This window comes from Chrysemys picta, chromosome 4 (assembly GCF_011386835.1).
Source record: "Chrysemys picta bellii isolate R12L10 chromosome 4, ASM1138683v2, whole genome shotgun sequence".
Classification (NCBI taxonomy): domain Eukaryota; kingdom Metazoa; phylum Chordata; order Testudines; family Emydidae; genus Chrysemys; species Chrysemys picta.
The window spans coordinates 134,438,710-134,458,174 of NC_088794.1; the positions used below are offsets into that span (position 1 = coordinate 134,438,710).

At 39.1% G+C, this 19,465-nt stretch overlaps 1 protein-coding gene across 10 annotated transcripts in view; it reads left to right on the plus strand.

Annotated features, from left to right (window-relative positions):
* Positions 1-19,465, plus strand: part of TRAF3 (TNF receptor associated factor 3) — a 101,192-nt gene that overhangs the window by 21,205 nt on the left and 60,522 nt on the right. For 2 of the 10 annotated variants that reach the window (XM_065593648.1, XM_065593650.1), the window contains exons 3-4: positions 690-833; positions 6,813-6,882. The exons of 6 other annotated variants lie outside the window; for them this stretch is intronic. The gene's annotated coding sequence lies outside the window, so the exon portion shown is untranslated. Of the gene's footprint in view, positions 1-689; positions 834-923; positions 6,883-19,465 lie in introns of those variants that run through there. 2 more of the 10 variants (XM_065593647.1, XM_065593646.1) reach the window with 2 other exon arrangements.

Genomic DNA, 19,465 nt, shown 5'->3' on the forward strand with positions numbered 1-19,465 from the left:
CACTGTGCTTTCTGGTAATATTGAAAAACCCGTTCCATATGTTTCGCTCAGACTGATGTTTTGTATGAACAGAAATGATAATTCAGCTACTTGAGATTTCAACGTTGTCGTAGAGAAATGTCCCCATCGTGCTGGCCACTATGTGCTAATACCATTTCCAAAATGCTATTAACATTACCTGTATCTTCAAAATTAATATTTCCTGCCTTTGGAATTAAAGTGTAAATCTTTCCTACTCCGGGTAAGTTGAAGTACAGTAGCTAGTATAAAATTAGATCTGCTGTGCAGTGAAACAGAGCTTCTATCACAAATAGTTTCTTTTCTTGGTCTTGGTTCAGGTTAACATTATGTATCTCTACATCTGCCATTTCTGGAAACTTAATAAGAACATTCTGAACCTTTTTGGCCAATACAAATTTTCCAATTATGTAAAACATCTTACAGATTGGCTTGACTCACTAAGTGGTGGCAGGCAGGAGTCTCTTCCTGCAGGAAGTAGATCTATTTTTTTACAATGAAGTTTTTAGTGACTTAGTAAATCTTCATGTAGCCTGTTTATATTGGTACATTGACATGATTTAATGCTATCTCAGTTTCCTATTGATCCTTTCCGCCTCCAGGCTTGTGAGAATTGTTTCAGTATATTAATAGAAGACACTTAAAACCAGCTTCATTTGTTTGTTTCCCAGCAGGGGAACTGGAGTGCTTAGGCTTCAGCAGACTCAAGACCAGCTTTCAACAGTGGGAGATAATGTATTAATCCATTGGAAGCACAGAGTGGAGTCTTGCATATCACTTTGCAGTTTGTGTTGTGAATGGTGTTTTTCATGTAGGTAGGTACTAATAGAACTCTCAGTGTGCATGATGTGTTTACCTTGTGTGTATTTAGGAACCTCATGACAGGTATACCATGCTGGGTTTTTTTTTTTTTTTTTTTTTTTTGGCATCAGTCTTCTACTTTGATGCTGTTTTGCTTCTGCATTGTTGGAAATAATTTTCCTAATAAGTTTATTAAGGTTTACCATGACTCAGTTTCCACACAAGTGTTCCTTTATTAGTCCAAAGGCCGCTTTGTGTTGGTTACATCCAAAATGCCAATATAAGCATATACACCCTTCTATTCTATACCCAAACAGTAATATTGTTATAAGCATTGGCCAAATACTCGCAACCAGATTAGGCCCAGGATACCTTCCCATCATGGCATGACCCCAGCTGGGCAAGGAAAATCTCTGAAGAATCCCTAGAAAATCTTGCTCTTTATACACTATAACAAACAAGGGATGTCCTTGCTGGTTATTGGACCTTAGCTAATATTAACTGAAATGGTTTAGGGCTGCACTCTTTCTTCAAGATTTTTCCCCTTGTCTCACTCCGCACTGTTTTTCCCTAGCTACTGGACTAAACATTTCTAACTAGTTAATTACTTCACCTGGTACCCAGTTGACATGATTTCTTTATTTCTATTTCTTAGCCCAAGCCTTTAAATAAGATAACATGGGTATTTTCAGGGTTGCTACAAGTTTAACGCAGACAGTAGCTTCTCATGATCTCATGCTTCTTGGTCACATGCTTCAGGCCTATCACGCATGTCAAGATTCAGACTCAACTTTAAATCAGAGTTCACTGAGGCCTAATGTGGGTTTATATTCCTACAAGCATGAAGCTTGATAAAATGAAATTACATGCAACTTTCTCAATTTTCTTTCCTTGTGTGTAGAGTGAATTTCTTTTTATGGATAGTTAACATAATGCTCAGGCTCACAGGTTACTGAAGTTGGTGGCTTCAAACCTCTAACTGGGCCAATTTGTAGATCTGACCCTGTTTACTCTCCACTTAATCTTACCAGGGGTATTTAGCAGGTACATCCTCTTTTGCTTGCTTGCACTGGTTAGCAACCAAGGCTATTCCTTCCTGAGAGTAGATGGAGATATAATAGTTTTGTTTCTAAATAAACTGTCTTTGATGACTTTTATCTGTTGTTTGTTTGTTTGTTTTTGTCTCGTTAGACAGCTGAAAAGGAAAGGTTAGAGTTTGCAGACATGATTTTAAAGTTGGTTGTAAACATCCAAGCCATAACCAGTTTACAAAGCCATAGTGATGGCCAGTTTAGAAAACTATACAATACCTCAATTAGACTGCAGGAGGAGGTACTCTGATTTTTCTGAAGGCTATGCATGGGCAGACCTGTTCATTGTGACTTCTCTCCCCTTCCTTTTCCCAGACCCTGCTTTCTTGAGTTTATTGAACAACCATTTCCTGTCTAGAGTCAGTGGTACTGTTTGGCTATTGTGGAAGTTCAAGCATAGCGTTTGACAATGGAAGTGGAACTTTGGATCAGCATTGCTTGCGATTCCTGTCCATTTTATGCATGGCTTAAAGAGTCTAGAGGCCCTGTGCCTACCTGGATAGTAGCAGCAGAAGAGCAAACTAATTAACTTGAGGTTCCAAGGCACGAACCTCCGAAGCAGATAAAACTCTTACAAACCCAGCAGAAGAGCAGAAAAACCCTTGTAAAAATTAATTAAAAATAAATTATATTACTTAAAGGTACAATAGCAAAGAAATTGAATCTTTTGAAAGTAGTGAACTTGCAAAAATGCAAGATTTAGCCAACACATAGGATTCATACTTCTGTCATGGAAGAAGCCTTTCTGCAGATTCAAACACCTAATATTATGCTAAGTCCTTTGGAGATTACAATCTAGGCCTGGCATCAGAAGGTGTGGGGGGAGGCAAGCACTGTCTTCTGCTGGAATGATCAATTACTATCCTGAACTATATGTTTCCTAGAGAGTGTTCAGAGGATCTTGAACTCTTTCATTTTGCTAAGCATTTTCTGAGAGTGAGATTCAATCTTGGCCCCACCTTCCTTCCTACTCCCCACTGCTTCTTGTGTGCCATTGGTGGTCCATAGACCACAGCTTGGGAACCACTAGTGTCACATATTTGCACAACTATTTTCTGAGTCATCCATCTTTAAAGTGTCTTTTTAAAAGTAAAAACCATAATTTTTAAATAGTTTCCATGAATTATGATGTGCATTAGAAACAATTTTTAAAATAATTCTACTGTGGTGTAAACATTACAGTATTGTGTTTGTGCACGAGAACCTAGGGACCCTGTTAAAAAGGAACCCCCCCCCCCCCAACAGACTTTTAATATGCTGTTTTGGGATTCACTAATCACCACTGTGGCACCTCCTTGTGGATTAACTCTCGAACAGTCGGCTGCCCCTCCTTGTGTTTCTCACGCCATGGTCTCTCTCTCTCTGGAGTCAGGGGGCTCCCTCTTTATGGGTTGGCCCTCCAGCTGGGTCACTGCTGTCCTTGTCTGCTTCAGATGGTCTTCCAATCCAAGGCAGGTCCTGTGCCATTTTCCAAGCAGCTGATAGGGGAATCCAGACCCACCCACTACTCCATGTTCCTGTCCAGGGACCCCGTGTCCATCAACCTGTGTCTCCTTGCTCCCAGACCCTGTTGCTATTTCCCTGGACTCCTTCTTACTTCTCTGCTCTATCTTCTGGCTCCCCCGATCTCTGGGTTTACCAGCTCAAATTTCCCCCTCCCAGGGAGTGACTGCAGACTACTTGCCCTGCAACCCCTTTCTGCTGTCAGCTTCCTGGCTTTATACAAGCCCAGCTTGTTCCTTCTTAGCTGGATTCCATCATAAGTCAGCCTTTCAATCCCTGGCTCTTTCCCAGGTTCAGCTCACCAGCTTAATTGACTTCACTCAACCTGCTCTGCCTTGTGTGGGGTGGACACCCCATCATATATGGTAGTATATCATGTTTGTGAGTAATCTGTTACCACTTTTTTTTCTTGCTTGTGTGAGTAGCAAAAAACAAGTTATAACCATGTTAGAGAACCATCTTTTAACTCTGAGACTATGTCAATGCTGGCCTTTCTCTTCCTTCTCTCTCACTTCCCTCCCCCAAACAAAACAAAAAGTCCTCATTGATGTTAGTGTAACACACTGGCAAAGTATGGATCATGTCTCTCTCTAATCTCTGTTTAATGGGAGGATAATAGCCTACTAGTTCTGCCAACTAAAAGGGTTGCTCTTTTTGCTTAGTTGGGTAGAGGTCTATGCCAAAGTGCAGGAAAAGCTGGTTTTGATCCCCGCTCATGAATTATGTGGTAGAGGCAGGAGGGAGTTACAGTAGTATTGACTAGCTGCCAGTTGACTTTTTTTTTTTTTTTCATTTGTGTTCTTCTTGTTGCTGCCACTGGTGCACCACTGTGGAATCTGAAGAAACAAGGGTAGATGAGGCCTGGTAGATGTAGGCCTAGTGTAGATGAGGCCTGGTAGATGCTTAAGCTAAAACATAGTCTCTAACATTCCTTTAACATGTGCTGTTGGGGGGGCGGGGGGGGGCAAGATGTACAGTCAAGTTATATATTTTATAGTAATATTAGAATATGAATTTGCCACACCCATGTGTAAGCATGATTATTTCTTTAGTGTAGGTGAGGATCTCGTTATGCAACCAGTTAGTCTACATTTTTGCATCTCCTGATTCAGACAAAACAAACAAGCATGACTTAAGAAAAGTGGATTTGACCTTAAAATCTGTTTTATTAAACTAAATACTAGTAGCAACAAGGACACGTATTTTTAAAGACTTTGAACTTGGCAGTGTCTAATTTTTAAAGCTTTTGTTCTGATTATTGCTTGTTTTCATTTTCAATACACGTAACTAATTTTGAAATTAGCTCCTATGCTATTTGTGGTGCTAATATTACTCTTCAGCATGCCACATACTGCTGCTTATTGTAATTAAAAATTATTTTGCAAACTAGATTTTGCCAGTTGTGTGGTAAGAATTGCTTATGTGAAGTTTCACCATGCTTTTAGCGCCAAAAAAAAAAAGTGGAAGTTTGTTTAAAAAAAAGAAGAAAAAAAAAAGAAATTACTATAAACAAATCAGTGTGATTTCACATTTATTTATTTTAAAATAACCATTTTATGTTAAAAACTAAAACAAAACCAACAGTTTTTTAAATTCAATCAACATTTCCCCTCCTCCTCCAAAAAAACCCCACTCTTAAACGTGGGGGTGGAGATGTTGAGGCCTGGAAGAAAGAGGAGGAGGCAGAATCATGGAGATTCTACTGAACTATATGCAGCATTCCATTAAGTCATTTTTCTTTAGACGTGTCTTGAACAGAAAGTTTACTGTAACCTTGTGATTCTTTCTTGAGTTCTTTCACTTACACTCTCCGTTGTATTGCCTTCAGAAAGACTGCAGTGAAATAATTGGTAAGGGCTGTTGTTAGCAGAGAAAACCAAGCTGTGGTAATTATTCCCCCCACCATTTACGCAATTGTTGACTGAGGTCTGCATTTTAGAGAAGGAGATAATGAAGTGATGCCTCCAGGTTCAAAGTTTCGAGGTTTGGCTGGTTACCAAAAAGAAACTAAATAGTTTTCTGTAAACTGTTGCTAGTGTGTGCACGTCATGCAGCATATCTGATTGTGTTGGGATATCCCCTTTATATGAAAACTCTTGCAATTTGTGCCTAATAATATTTTATTTTTAATTCTCTGTGCTCAGATGGTGGAGAATAAGGTAAGGTACTATTTTTGTTGTGTACAATTTATAACAGTAATGGAAGTAACTTTCAATATGTTATAACATGCTACAAAAACTTACCTTCCGTTGTTTTGTAATTACTAGCCAATGTTTTATGTTACATATTTTGTTGCTAGTAACCAATTAAAATATTGATTTAGGGAATTTAGTAGATTGAATTTCCGCTTTGACAAATCTAGCCATTTATGTCAAATATGCACCAAATATATTTCCTTTGAGTCAGTTTCTTTAATTATCTAAGTGTATCTGAACTCCACATTGGAATGATATGTAACATTCATGTTTTGTCATTTAATAAAAACTAGATAAAGAATTCTTCTTGATGAAGAATTGGTTTGGAAACCTAAAGTTTTCTTACAGTTAATCTTGATAGCCAATGATCTTATGATTTTGTTTTCTAGCTAGAGTTTTTGCTTAGCTTAACATGGTTATATGCATATTAAGGATACAACACTGCCACAAACTCCAGCTGTTTAGCTGTCAAGTACAGTGGTTATAGCCAGAATCAAAAGTTGGAGGGTCCAGTTTTCTATGAATCGAGGGGGAGGACCCAAACAAAATCCTGCATTAAATCCAGTGATATCGCTCAGAATTTAAATGGACAACAGTCTGGAAATTCAAAGTTCTACATTCCGCAGTGAACATGTATGACTCAGAGCTCGTCCTTGGGTTTAAACACTTTGGAATTTGGATTTCCTGCCGAGATACCACATTAGTATTTAATGCAGGAAAATTCTACTCTGGGTGAGACATTCATAAAGCTAGTGGGGTTGTTTTTGCATGTTACTGTGGGCTAGAAAAAGATTTTGCAAACACATGTCCTCTTAATTTTTCATAAGACTGTTTTAAATCTTAGACAGCAAGCTCGTATATCTGGCTCTTTTTAAAGATATCTCGTTTCCAGTATGAAACTGGTAATTTGCTTGCATTAGTATGTCTCTGTCTACCATACTGCATTTAACTGAGTTTGTAATCAGTTACTGGCATAACTTGTTTTAAACATGGTTCTGGTCCACCCACCGCATTACTGATACTCTGTTAAAGTTGGTATGGCAACACCCATTTTTTTCATGATCTCTGTGTATATATAACTTCCTACTGTGTTTTCCACTCCATGCATGCGATGAAGTGGGTTTTAGCCCACTAAAGCTTACACCCAAATAAATTTGTTAGTCTCTAAGGTGCCACAAGTACTCCTCGTTGTTTTTGTTAATAGTGGTAGCCATACCTCTCAGCCTGATAAGCCCCGTGTAAGGTGTGACGTGACAAAAGGTCAAGATACAAAAGTGAGTAATTGAAGACATTTAAATCTGTGCTGTTAATTCATTTAGGTTAAATAAGTCTTTTTATATAACCCCAGTTTCATAATTATTTCTGATATAAACAATTTTCAACAATAAAAGTGATGGGACACCAAATTTTAGTGGGATCTGAGTAATTTTGGGACTTAAATGACTGATATCCCTTGAAGTGAGGGACATCTGAGGTGGTATGTTGGCAACTAACGGTGCCTGGTTGTTAGCAGCCTATCTGATATTTTCTTAATTCCATTAGTCTACCCTAAAGGTGCTGAAAAGCTTATTCAAAGGTGTCTGAATCAAGGCAGTGTTATCAGTTTCTGGTTTTTGAGTGTTAAATGAGCAAACTCTGAGAATTCAAAGGAAGTGTTTAAGAGAGGTGGGGAAACCCCGAAATCTATTGAAATGAAACTAAAGCTAGGAAAATGTAAGCAGTCAAAAAGAAAACTATTCCAAACAGAAATGGGATACGAGGGGCTGGAGGGGAGAGAAGGGTACAGATTTCACCAAGACCAGTACAACTAGCACTGTGCAACTCCATAAAACCAGTCTGTATCTATTAAGCCTAGAATTTGGTTTTAGTAAAACTAGCCATTTTTTGTCCTCTTTATGCAAGAACAGGGTTTATTGAGAAGGGATCTTTAACTCCTCATCTTGGAATTGCTTATTAAAAAATAAACAAACAAACCAAAAGTGGATTTCAGAGATTCCAGCTGGGTATGTGATTGGTTTAACAGGTAGAGGATGACTGGGGAAGGAGCTGGGAGAACAGGGAATGGAGGAGGAGCTAGAAGAAGAGTCCAGATGCAAGAATTGGAAGGTACATGAAGGATGGGATGCAAAAGGACAAGTTATGTAAAAGACTGCAATGCTGTGAAGACCACAGTAACACTTCGATTTGACAGCAGCTTTGAAGTTGCCACTAAAATGGTATTGAAGCATAAATGGTTTAAAAAACATTCCTGTAGCCTCCTGCTCAAGGGAACCCATGCTGAAGAGAAGACTTACTGTTCCAAGCAAATATACAGACTCCCTATGACCATGGTTTCAAATCCCAGTAGGATGAATCTGCTTTCAATCTTTCCAAGTTAGTGAGTTCTCTGCAGTTTGCTCAATGTGGTTCTTAGGGATAACACATTTTAAAAAAATTATAGGCTCTCTCTGCTTTCTGTGGCTGTAATAGGGTGGAATTCTCTGTCAACATTTTGTCTTTGGATCTTAATTTCTTGACTACTTGAGAGGCCCCTTGCTTACATCAGATTAGAAGGCGCCCTGGTGCGGAAGTTGGACATGCATTTAGGATGTGATATACATGGGAATTGTGCATCATCCTACCCTCCCTTGGGGTGAGTATGTGTTGCACTTCCTTTTGTAAATGAGTGTCTGAAGTGGACACTGCTTCACCCAGGACCGACCTGATCTTGCTTCTTCATGGTGAGAAGATATAAGAGATTAGTTGCTGAGTATAAGGACCCGAGGACTAGAACCCAGGTCTGCTGAGCCTCAGATAGCTGATATTCCCACACTGCCACTGGGAGGCCATGCAGAGCTACAGCCAGGAAGCACTGTAGAGAGTAGGCACCCCAGGAAGTACTGACCCAAAGTGACAGTACCCTGCAGTCCTCTGGCTGAGTGCCCCTACTTAACCCCAGGGTTTGCCCCTGGAAATTGTCTGGGCAACCACACAGACCTTGGCCTGCTGCAACACCAGACTTCACCTTGTCTCCTGATCTGACTCTAGCCTAACTTTGACCCTGATTCCTGCCTCCTGATTCCAGACTGCGACTACCTCTGATCTCTGGTGCCTAACTCCCATTGAAAGTCTCCTCTCTAAATGTCTTGCTGTCTCTTTAGCTACTAGTCAGACAAATGCAATGGGAGGTTGTCTTGCAGTTGGAGTCTTTTTACCATTAAAGATCTAATAGAACTTTCTGCAAGAGTAAAGATTTACTTTAGTGTCTGACCAAAATTTCCCCTCTGCTGCACAATTTTGCAGTATCCGTTTTTTTTGTCTGGACTTTATACCCCAGAGGCGGTTGCGTTATGTTGTACTTTTTGTGAGAAGTTTAAGATGAGATTTCTGTTTCATTGTGGGCAGCTGAATGAAAACATATGATCAAGGCTTCGTGGTTTCAAAAAAAGCAAACAAATGTTGTGTATGTATAAAGAATGGGATAGTAAGTACTGAAACACAATGCATCTATATAAATAAGATGTCCTCCCTTGTATGTTATGTTCAGTTACTTCTCAGAGTTATAGAAGGAATAGAAATGGCCCAGAGAGGAAAGCTAGAAATTCTTAGAAGCAAGGAGCAACTTTCATATGAAGAGAGATTGAAAAGATTGGAGCAGTTTAGTCTAGAATGGAGTTGAATAAAGTCTTGTCTTCACTGTGGAATTTCCCTGGTTTCAGCCATAGATGGCCATCCACCACATGTAGCTGCAGTGGTGCAAACCCCTGCTGTAGACAGGAATGAGCACTGTTTACACTGGTGGAGCTTACTCTAGTTTCAAACAGGGGTAACCTTCACTTGTGCAAATAGCAGCCTTACCTGTTTGCACAGTGCATCACTGCTGATGGAGGCTGGACAGCGATGGCTGTAGTTGGGCATATAATCAGGGTAGACAAAGCCTTAGAGAAGAACTGATAGAAGTTATATAGAGAAGGTTAATCAGGTGCTTCTGTTTAACCAGTCACATAGTTCAAGAACAAGGGGACATACAATTTGAAAGGCAATAAAATTTAAAACCAAAGGAAATACTGAGTTGTAAGTGTCCCTAGTATATGTGTATGTATGAATTCAAGAGGGAAGCAGAATCCAGACTGCTGGCACAGGATCCATTTTAATCAAATGCTCTTTATCTGGGGGTTATGTGATAGCCTTTCAGATACTGAAATGGACTCTCTCTGCTTCTGAGCCCAGGAAGGTCAGATGGGATCAACAAGCAAAAATGATGACTTGTGCACCCCCTCGGGCTCTACGACTTTTTGTTTCACTCCACTTACCCCTCACCGCCCAAAAAGGGAGAGTGATTAATTTGCTCTGATCTGCTAGGTTCAATCCACTAAATATTGCCAGAGAACTGGTGTTACTTAACATAAGTTGCTGAGCCTCAGGATGCAGCGTCCTGTACAGAATTATCGTGACAGGAAATTACCTATTTTCTTGAGTGAATGAGAGAGGAAAAAATCCCTCCTTAGCCAGACTTCAGTTGAAGAAGATTGTGGATTTAGGCTGGGTGAGCAACTCCTCATGCTGAAGTCTCACTAGGAAAACATGCCAGATATAATTATAATACTTCACACTTGTATAGCACATTTCCTATGAGGATGTGGTGAAAGATTAATATTATTATCCCTGTTTTACAGATGGGGAAAGCAGAAGTACAGAGGTTTTAAGGTCACATAGCCAATCAATCGAATTTGCAACAAAACCCCAGTTCCCTGCTCTAACACTAGACAGCACTTCCACCCAAACTAATGATACAGATTGTTTGGCAAAGCTTGGGAGTCATGGTTAGCTACTGTCAGAATACACATAGTTGAGGCAGCATGAATTAAATTCTCCTCCATTCCTACAGACTCTAATGTCTTGCCTTAAGGACTTACAAGACATAAAATAGTGGGGGGAGTCTGAATACCTTTTATCTGGCATTTTCCCAAGCTATTGTCGATATGCAGCCTGCATATCTGCAGCATCCTTATATGGGTCTGTGTAATACAAGCAGACAAATGCCTGTCAACATAAATCCCCAAGGAATCTCCAAGCGCTGCAGTAACGATTTCGTCAGACTGCTTTGAGACCTTCAGGTTTGAGTGCTTTAAAATAAAAATGCATTATTAAATGCTAAATTGCCATTAATGTATTAAATAAAATTGCTCTGTTCAGTATTCATTTGGCAGAAAATATCATCTCATTAGTTTTAGTAGAAGACCCCTGTGGCTTTAGGCACAAATAAAATAAATAAAATGTTATGCCTTTTAAGGGTGGTCTTCTAATGAGGGACAAATTATTTTTCTGGGGCCTTGTCAGAATGGCTTGCTCTGTACAGCTATTCAGAAATGGTTGTCAAATACGTTTCTCCCAGAAATGTACTTGGTAACCATTTTCCAACATGCTTGTTGCTAGCACAGTTATTCTGAGCATCTCTGGTGGAAATCCATCAATCATGCTTAACATCCACCATTACAAACATGTTCTCCTCTGGGCCCTGATATGGAAGAACTTTATCCCATATGGATGAATTTTTATCTAAGCTGGCATCAGCCAAGTGAACTATTTGGCCACTATAGACTTTATGTAATGTTTGTTTATATATTCATATAGTCACAAGTCATCAGAGATTTCTCAGGTTTGCCTTGGGTCGTTTACTCTTACAACCGATCTTTTCTTTTGGACTATACAGCTGTCTCATACTTACTCTCTATGGCTGCTGCTACCACCACCATTATATTTGTATTTGTTTAATCCTTTATGTGGACAGCTGGCTTATTAGAACCAAAACCCATCAGGAAACAGTATACACAGTCCTGAGGGTAAGAACAGTATTTTACTCAGTTCCTTGTGATAACTGAAAAAGATTCATCATAACATCCTGAAATCTCTCTTGTCTAGGTGCACTGATTATTTATTTATTTATTTAACTCTATCATCATGTATAGTTACAAGACCAAGGGAGTGGAGTGAGAATGGTCTTGTGATTATGGCAAAGGACTGGGATCCAGGAATGAAAGATTTTGCCTGCGACTTATTGCGATTTATTGAATTGATTGAATTGACTTTGTGATCATATACAAGTCACTTACCCTTTCGGTGCTTAAGTTTCCTTACCTGTAAAGTGGGGATAATATTTACCTCAGAAGAATGTTGTAACGTTTAATTAATTAACGTTTGTAAAGCACTTTTGAGATTTTCAAAAAGTACCCAGTTTTTTAACCTTTCCTCATAGGCCTCTGTTGCATGTTTCTTCTTAAGAAAACTGAGAGGGGTCCTGATAACCGTTCTCAAATATGTTAAGGACTGGTATAAAGAGGACAATGATCAGTTGTCTCCATGGCTGCTGAAGGTACAACAAGAAATAATTGGCTTAATCTGGAGCAGGAGAGATTTAGGTTAGATATTAGGAAAAACTTTCTAACTATCAGGGTAGTTAAGCTCTGGAATAGACTTCCAAAGGGAGGTTTGGAATCCCCATCATTGGAAGTTTTAAAAAACAGAATGGACGAGCACCTGTCTGGGATGGTCTAGGTTTACTTGGTCCTGCCACACCGCAGGGGGCTGGACTTGATGAGTTCTCAAGGTCCCTTCCAGCCCTACATTTCTATGATTCTATAAGAGTGTTGTTATTTTTACTTTAACTCTCCAAGTACAACATTGGAAATGAACCTTCAGAGATACTAATCCTTTTGGTCCTTATCTGGTCCAAAACGAATGCTACGAGTGTCGCTGCATCTTGGGGAACGTCAACAATATCTACTGATCTAAAACCTGCAGAATAACAGTTGAGGAGATCCTGGAATTGCCAAGCCTTATATAGGCAACCCCGTTTTGGTAGATGTGGAGGCAATATTAGCAAAGCTTTTCCTGCTTCAGGACCCAAAGAGAACGTGGGCAATGAACACACGACTGTCAGGCTGGGAGATTCCACATAGTAAAATGGCTCTACACAGGGAAGTGGTCACATGCATGCACAATTCAGGACGAAGACTCTCTTTTTACTGAACCTTTCATAGATTCTAGGACTGGAAGGGACCTCGAAAGGTCATTGAGTCCAGTCCCCTGCTCTCATGGCAGGACCAAATACTGTCTAGACCATCCCGGATAGACATTTATCTAACCTACTCTTAAATATCTCCAGAGATGGAGATTCCACAATCTCCCTAGGCAATTTATTCCAGTTTATTTATTGGGAATGTAAACAACAATTCTTTGCCTGGGGAATTTGTATCCATCATTTGTAAAGATCTGACAACCAACACTGTGTGTTTTCATATGTCTAAACCAAATAAAACAAAGACTTCTCTTCTTTGTGTCAGATGCTAGCAAAGATAGCAGCCAACCCACCTCTCCCTGGCATAGTGTCTAGAATCTTCACCGTAGAAGCCATATTTTCTCATTTTAAATCTAGGTTTTGGTGTTCAGAGAAGAATTTGAGATAGAGAAAATTTTTAAAAGAAAAGAAATGGGCATGGGGATTTCTGTTCTTGAAAGATCCACATGCAATTTAATGTTTGGATAAATCATAAGGCATTGTTTTTTCTCTTGAAAATTGACCTTCAATAACAAAATATTATTGCTATACCAGAAAAGATGGAAAAAAGGAGAAACCGAAACTTTATTTCAGCATGTCTTAGGAAAATAGTTCTTTTTTTCTACAGCCCAAGAATATATTTCAATTGGATTCTGCTGGAATACCCACAAAAGAAGTCGCAGCTTCTCTTAATACTAAAACTGGTGATAGTCAGCAGCACAGTATCAAAACCGAATTTTTGAAAGCAGCACAATCAAAAGATACATTTAAATGAGCTGGAGCTGAGACTGGAAATTTTGCAGGCCATATTGCTAAATTAAGGAATAAGAAGAGTTTTTTCACCACTGTTTTGTAAGCAATCAGTTGAATGGGAAATTGCCTTACCTATCCTTTTTTCTGTCAGGACTGAGAGTATATCATGTTGGATGTATTTACATCTGTAGGACACCAGAAAAAGTGTAAACAATTATTGTGGGCCAAGTTGAAGACCTCTTGAAAATTATACAAAAGCCTACCTGAAAGATAATGTGGAAGGTCCTAATGTACACTGAGTGTGAAAGGACTTTCTCCAGCCACCTTAATGTAAAGAAAACATTTTAATTATATTTTGCTGTGCTTGCCAATGTGTGCAGTGTTTTGCTTAACAAATTATTTATTTTAATTTATATATTTCTTTTTGCTGGTCTTCTGTGTATGGTGTTCAGTAACCAATTATTGCAAATGGAAGACTAGAGCTATCTTAGATAATGTTTCCCAGGGAGAGGGGGGGTCGGTCGGTCAGTCAGTCAGTCAGTCTGTCTTCCTTAGGGTGACTATAGTGCATTGTTTTCTGAGCTCTGGATATAGGTTCGAGAAGCCTTTGCTGAAGTAACCCCTTGTGTAAGTCAGTGGATATGTCACTTTAGGTTTTAACATAGGTATTTCTAATATATGTTACTTTATCTAAACTTTAAATTTAAACAAATTCATATATGTAGTTAAATATTTATCTCACTAGTTGCATCTGAAGAAGTGTTGTTGTTTTTTTACCCACGAAAGCTTATGCCCAAATAAATCTGTTAGTCTTTAAGAAGCCACCGGACTCCTTGTTATTTTTGTGCATACAGACTATCACGGCTACCCCCTGATACTCACTAATTGGCTTCCCCTACAGTGTGCAATATTAAAATTTCATAGGACAATTCTATTAAACATCACCTGCATTTTTAAATTAGATTTAGTAATATTTTGGTGCACTTTAGAGGAGACAATTTTCCTGTAACTTTTAATCTGCGTAATGAGTCTGTTGTATCTCTGCAGAATTCGTATGTATTTCTATGGTCTTGCTGTATGACCATGTTAGTGCTGAGTTCCTTGTTTCAGATACTATGTTTGGTATTTGTATTTTTAAAATATCTCTAAGTTGACAAAAGAATTCCAAGATACTACATACTGGACTTTAAGACTGGATTGGCTGAGCTTCTGCATCCTTCCAAGAAATGAACAGTACAGGGGTAGCTCTCTATGTATACCACCAGGTCATGTAAAGAGCAAGACATTGTTCAAAGAATTAATAAGAATAATAATTAATAATATATTATCTCAATTACTGTTCCACTAGGCAGAATGAGAAGATAATTAAATTTTGTTTTAGAGAATGAAAACTTAAAAACCAGTTTGCTGAACAGAAAAATAATTGCACTCACTGAGTCTCAGTGAAAAAGATAATCAGACTAAGAACATCAGCTGGGCAGGAACTTTGGGGGTGCTCTGCTGCAGGGAGATTTCATGGCAGTATGAGACTGTAGCTCCATGGAGTTTGGTGGTATTGGTTAATCCGGTTCTGCAGGCAAGGATTTCATATAAAATCCAGGCCCAAATACCTTGGAGGCTCACCTCAGAAGGAGGAGAACCAGACTTTCTTCCAACCAGTTAGATGATGCTTCCTTGTCTAGGACCATTAAAACAGACACACACTTGAGGTGCACCATCACTTTTGTCTGAGTCTATTTTTTCCTTTCTGGATCACCTAGAAAGCAAATTCCTTTGCTGAACCCATCAGAGTCTGATGCTTTTGAGACTAATCAGCTCATTTAATGAATAGTTCAAATTTTACTACTGTCTGCCTTCCACAGTAGGCATGAATACACACACAACCATACCTACCAGTCCCTTTTAGATGTTGTCACTTAAGCCTATCCTTTGTGGTACACCAATTAATGATTTGTATGATACCCAATGAATACAGTGATGAAAAAGTTTTAGCATGCTGTCGGATTAGATTTATGGGATTTGACAGAGAATTGAGGAAGTATGAACTGTAACAGATTGTTTAGAACTCAGGGAAATTGCTAATTTTTTCCCTAAACTGGTGATTGTTACTTCAGTAATAGGAAACTGTTCAACTTGAAATGGTCATTAGTCTATTATGGTACCTAGATACTTAAGGAATGCCTTTATAAATATGTATAATAATTTTTATGTTTCGCAACGGTTAGCTATTTCCCTTAGAGTGCAGGACCAGGAGATTAAACAGCTAAGTGCATTCATCCACTTCCTCAGACGTGACTCAATCATGGACTTTCCCCAGAAGAGCAACGGTAGAGATTAAAGGTTTCAGAGTAGCAGCCGTGTTAGTCTGTATCCGCAAAAAGAACAGGAGTACTTGTGGCACCTTAGAGACTAACAAATTTATTAGAGCATAAGCTTTCGTGGGCTACTGCCCACTTCTTCGGATGCATATAGAGTGGAACATATATTGAGGAGATATATGTACACACATACAGAGAGCATGAACAGGTGGGAGTTGTCTTACCAACTCTGAGAGGCCAATTAAGTAAGAGAAAATTTTTTTTTGAAGTGATAATCAAGCTAGCCCAGTACAGACAGTTTGATAAGAAGTGTGAGAATACTTACAAGGGGAGATAGATTCAATGTTTGTAATGGCTCAGCCATTCCCAGTCCTTATTCAATCCTGAGTTGATTGTATCTAGTTTGCATATCGATTCCAGCTCAGCAGTCTCTCGCTGGAGTCTGTTTTTGAAGTTTTTCTATTGTAAGATAGCCACCCGCAGGTCTGTCATTGAATGGCCAGACAGGTTAAAGTGTTCTCCCGCTGGTTTTTGAGTATTATGATTCCTGATGTCAGAGTTGTGTCCATTAATTCTTTTGCGGAGAGACTGTCCGGTTTGGCCAATGTACATGGCAGAGGGGCATTGCTGGCACATGATGGCATATATCACATTGGTAGATGTGCAGGTGAACGAGCCCCTGATGGTATGGCTGATGTTATTAGGTCCTATGATGATGTCACTTGAATAGATATGTGGATAGAGTTGGCATCGGGCTTTGTTACAAGGATAGGTTCCTGGGTCAGTGTTTTTGTTCAGTGATGTGTGGTTGCTGGTGAGTATTTGCTTTAGGTTGGGGGGTTGTCTGTAAGCGAGGACAGGTCTGTCTCCCAAGATCTGTGAGAGTAAAGGATCATCTTTCAGGATAGGTTGTAGATCTCTGATGATGCGCTGGAGAGGTTTTAGTTGGGGGCTGAAGGTGACAGCTAGTGGTGTTCTGTTATTTTCTTTGTTGGGCCTGTCTTGTAGGAGGTGACTTCTGGGTACTCGTCTAGCTCTGTCAATCTGTTTTTTCACTTCAGCAGGTGGGTATTGTAGTTTTAAGAATGCTTGATAGAGATCTTGTAGGTGCTTGCCTCTATCTGAGGGATTGGAGCAAATGCGGTTGTATCTTAGAGCTTGGCTGTAGACAATGGATCGTGTGGTGTGTCCTGGATGAAAGCTGGAGACATGTAGGTAAGTGTAGCGGTCAGTAGGTTTCCGGTATAGGGTGGTATTTATGTGACCATTGCTTATGAGCACAGTAGTGTCCAGGAAATGGACCGCTTGTGTGGATTGATCTAGGCTGAGGTTGATGGTGGGATGGAAATTATTGAAATCATGGTGGAATTCCTCAAGGGCTTCTTTTCCATGGGTCCAGATGATGAAGATGTCATCAATGTAGCGCAAGTAGAGTAGGGGCGTTAGGGGACGAGAGCTAAGAAAGCGTTGTTCTAAGTCAGCCATAAAAATGTTGGCATACTGTGGGGCCATGCGGGTACCCATAGCAGTGCCGCTGACTTGAAGGTATATATTGTCCCCAAATATGAAATAGTTGTGGGTGAGGACAAAGTCACAAAGTTCAGCGACCAGGTTAGCTGTGACATTATCGGGGATACTGTTCCTGATAGCTTGTAGTCCATCTTTGTGTGGAGTATTGGTGTAAAGGGCTTCTACATCCATAGTGGCCAGGATGGTGTTTTCTGGAAGATCACCGATGGATTGTAGTTTCCTCAGGAAGTCAGTGGTGTCTCGAAGATAGCTGGGAGTGCTGGTAGCGTAGGGTCTGAGGAGAGAGTCCACATAACCAGACAAGCCTGATGTTAGGGTGCCAATGCCTGAGATGATGGGGCGTCCAGGATTTCCAGGTTTATGGATCTTGGGTAGCAAATAGAATACCCCTGGTCGGGGTTCTAGGCATGTGTCTGTACAGATTTGTTCCTGTGCTTTGTCAGGGAGCAATAATAAATTTGTTAGTCTCTAAGGTGCCACAAGTACTCCTGTTCTTTTTTTGGTAGAGATTAAAGTGCATCTAGTCCTGAGATAATCTGATCAGATTTAATTTTTCCAACTCTTTAGACAAACATTTCAATTAAATGTCTTCTACAGTATTCTGAATTCCAACTGTGGATTAAGTTCTTAGGTGGAGTGAGGATGCCTCTCAGTCTCTATCTGTTTTACAGACAAGAACACAAGTTGGAATTCAGAACACTGAGGAAGGCAATTTCTGCAGGCTAGGACAGGATGTTTTATCCATGAGTATTTGTACCATGACCCAGATATGCAAAGCATGAGTGATCTTTGTCTGATTTTTTTTTAAACAATGCTTTTGATTTCTTGAATTTCAAAAAACATACCCCATTGAGATTACGTATTTATGAAATAATGATTAATAAAGAGTTGTAGTTAGCAAGGGTAGCTTGAAATAAAAAAAAATAATCTTTTAACCATTGCCCTAGGCAGAATCTTAATATATTAAGATATTCTGGCATTGCATATGCCACCATTTACAATAAAAATAGACAGTTTTAAAAAACTAATGTTTGAACAATATTTTAAAGTGAGCTTTCCTAAATCACATTAAATTGCTTGTCCATCTACCATTGTTTTCTTCAATCCTTAAATTAAGAAAGAAACAAGAAAAATATTTCAGTTGGCCAGGGTTGCACTTAGGTTTTTGAGAGTTGTCCAGTTTTATGGTCAGTAAAGCTCATTTATATCGTTTCTGGATTACTGGATAATCCAGCTAGAATTAATACAAAAATTATTTATAAATATTCATATTCCTAATCTTCCTTATTAATGTAATTACTGGACGCTTCAATGGGAAGCTTTCTTTTATAAACAGTATCAAAATGATCAGTCTTGATTAGCCTGGCTGTAAGTATATTGGAAATGACAGCTTCCATGGTCAACAGAAAACCCCGTTTAATATGCTTGCCAAAACCAGCTCTTCACAATGTGATGCTGTTTTATTTAATATTGTTACAAAACATTTCAAATCATTCAGCCAATACACTTGAAGCTTTATTAGGCAATAAAGAATCTGTTGTTAGCCAAGGAAAATGAAAAAAATATTATAAACATAAAACTTGGCAAAGAATTATTTTATGTTTAAATTTCACTTCACTTTCTACATTTCAGTCACTCTGTAATCTGAAATATGGGAATCATACAAAGTGTCAGTGATTCTGTTTCATTGAATGGGTGTTCCGTTGCAAGAGCATTCAGGTGTCAGAACTGCTTAGTTGTTGTTGTTTTTTCAAGTCATGGAAGAGCCTCTTGGGGCCTGACCCTACACCATTCAAGGGAATAGGAGTTTTGCCATTGATTTTAATGGGTGCAGAATTGGGCTCTTAAACATCATGGTGAAACATAGCCTGGCCATTTCAGAACATAGCAAATGCTATATTGGATCAAACCAGAGATCCATTTAGCCCAGTATCCTCTCTCAAACAGCGACCGGTACCAGAAGATCATGCAAGAATCACTATAATAGATAATTATGAAATATGCTACCCATAGAGAGAGTTTCTTTCAAACAAAATATGATTAGCTAATCCTCTCTTGTTGTATCATAATTTCTTTCTTGTATAGCTTATAGCTAAATGTTACATTTTCCGATTGATCTTCATCATTTTTGTATTTTTCAGAAATTACCAGGTCATTTTTTCTTGGGCGGGGGAGGTACTAGCATAGAACATAAGAACGACTATACCAGATCAGACCAGA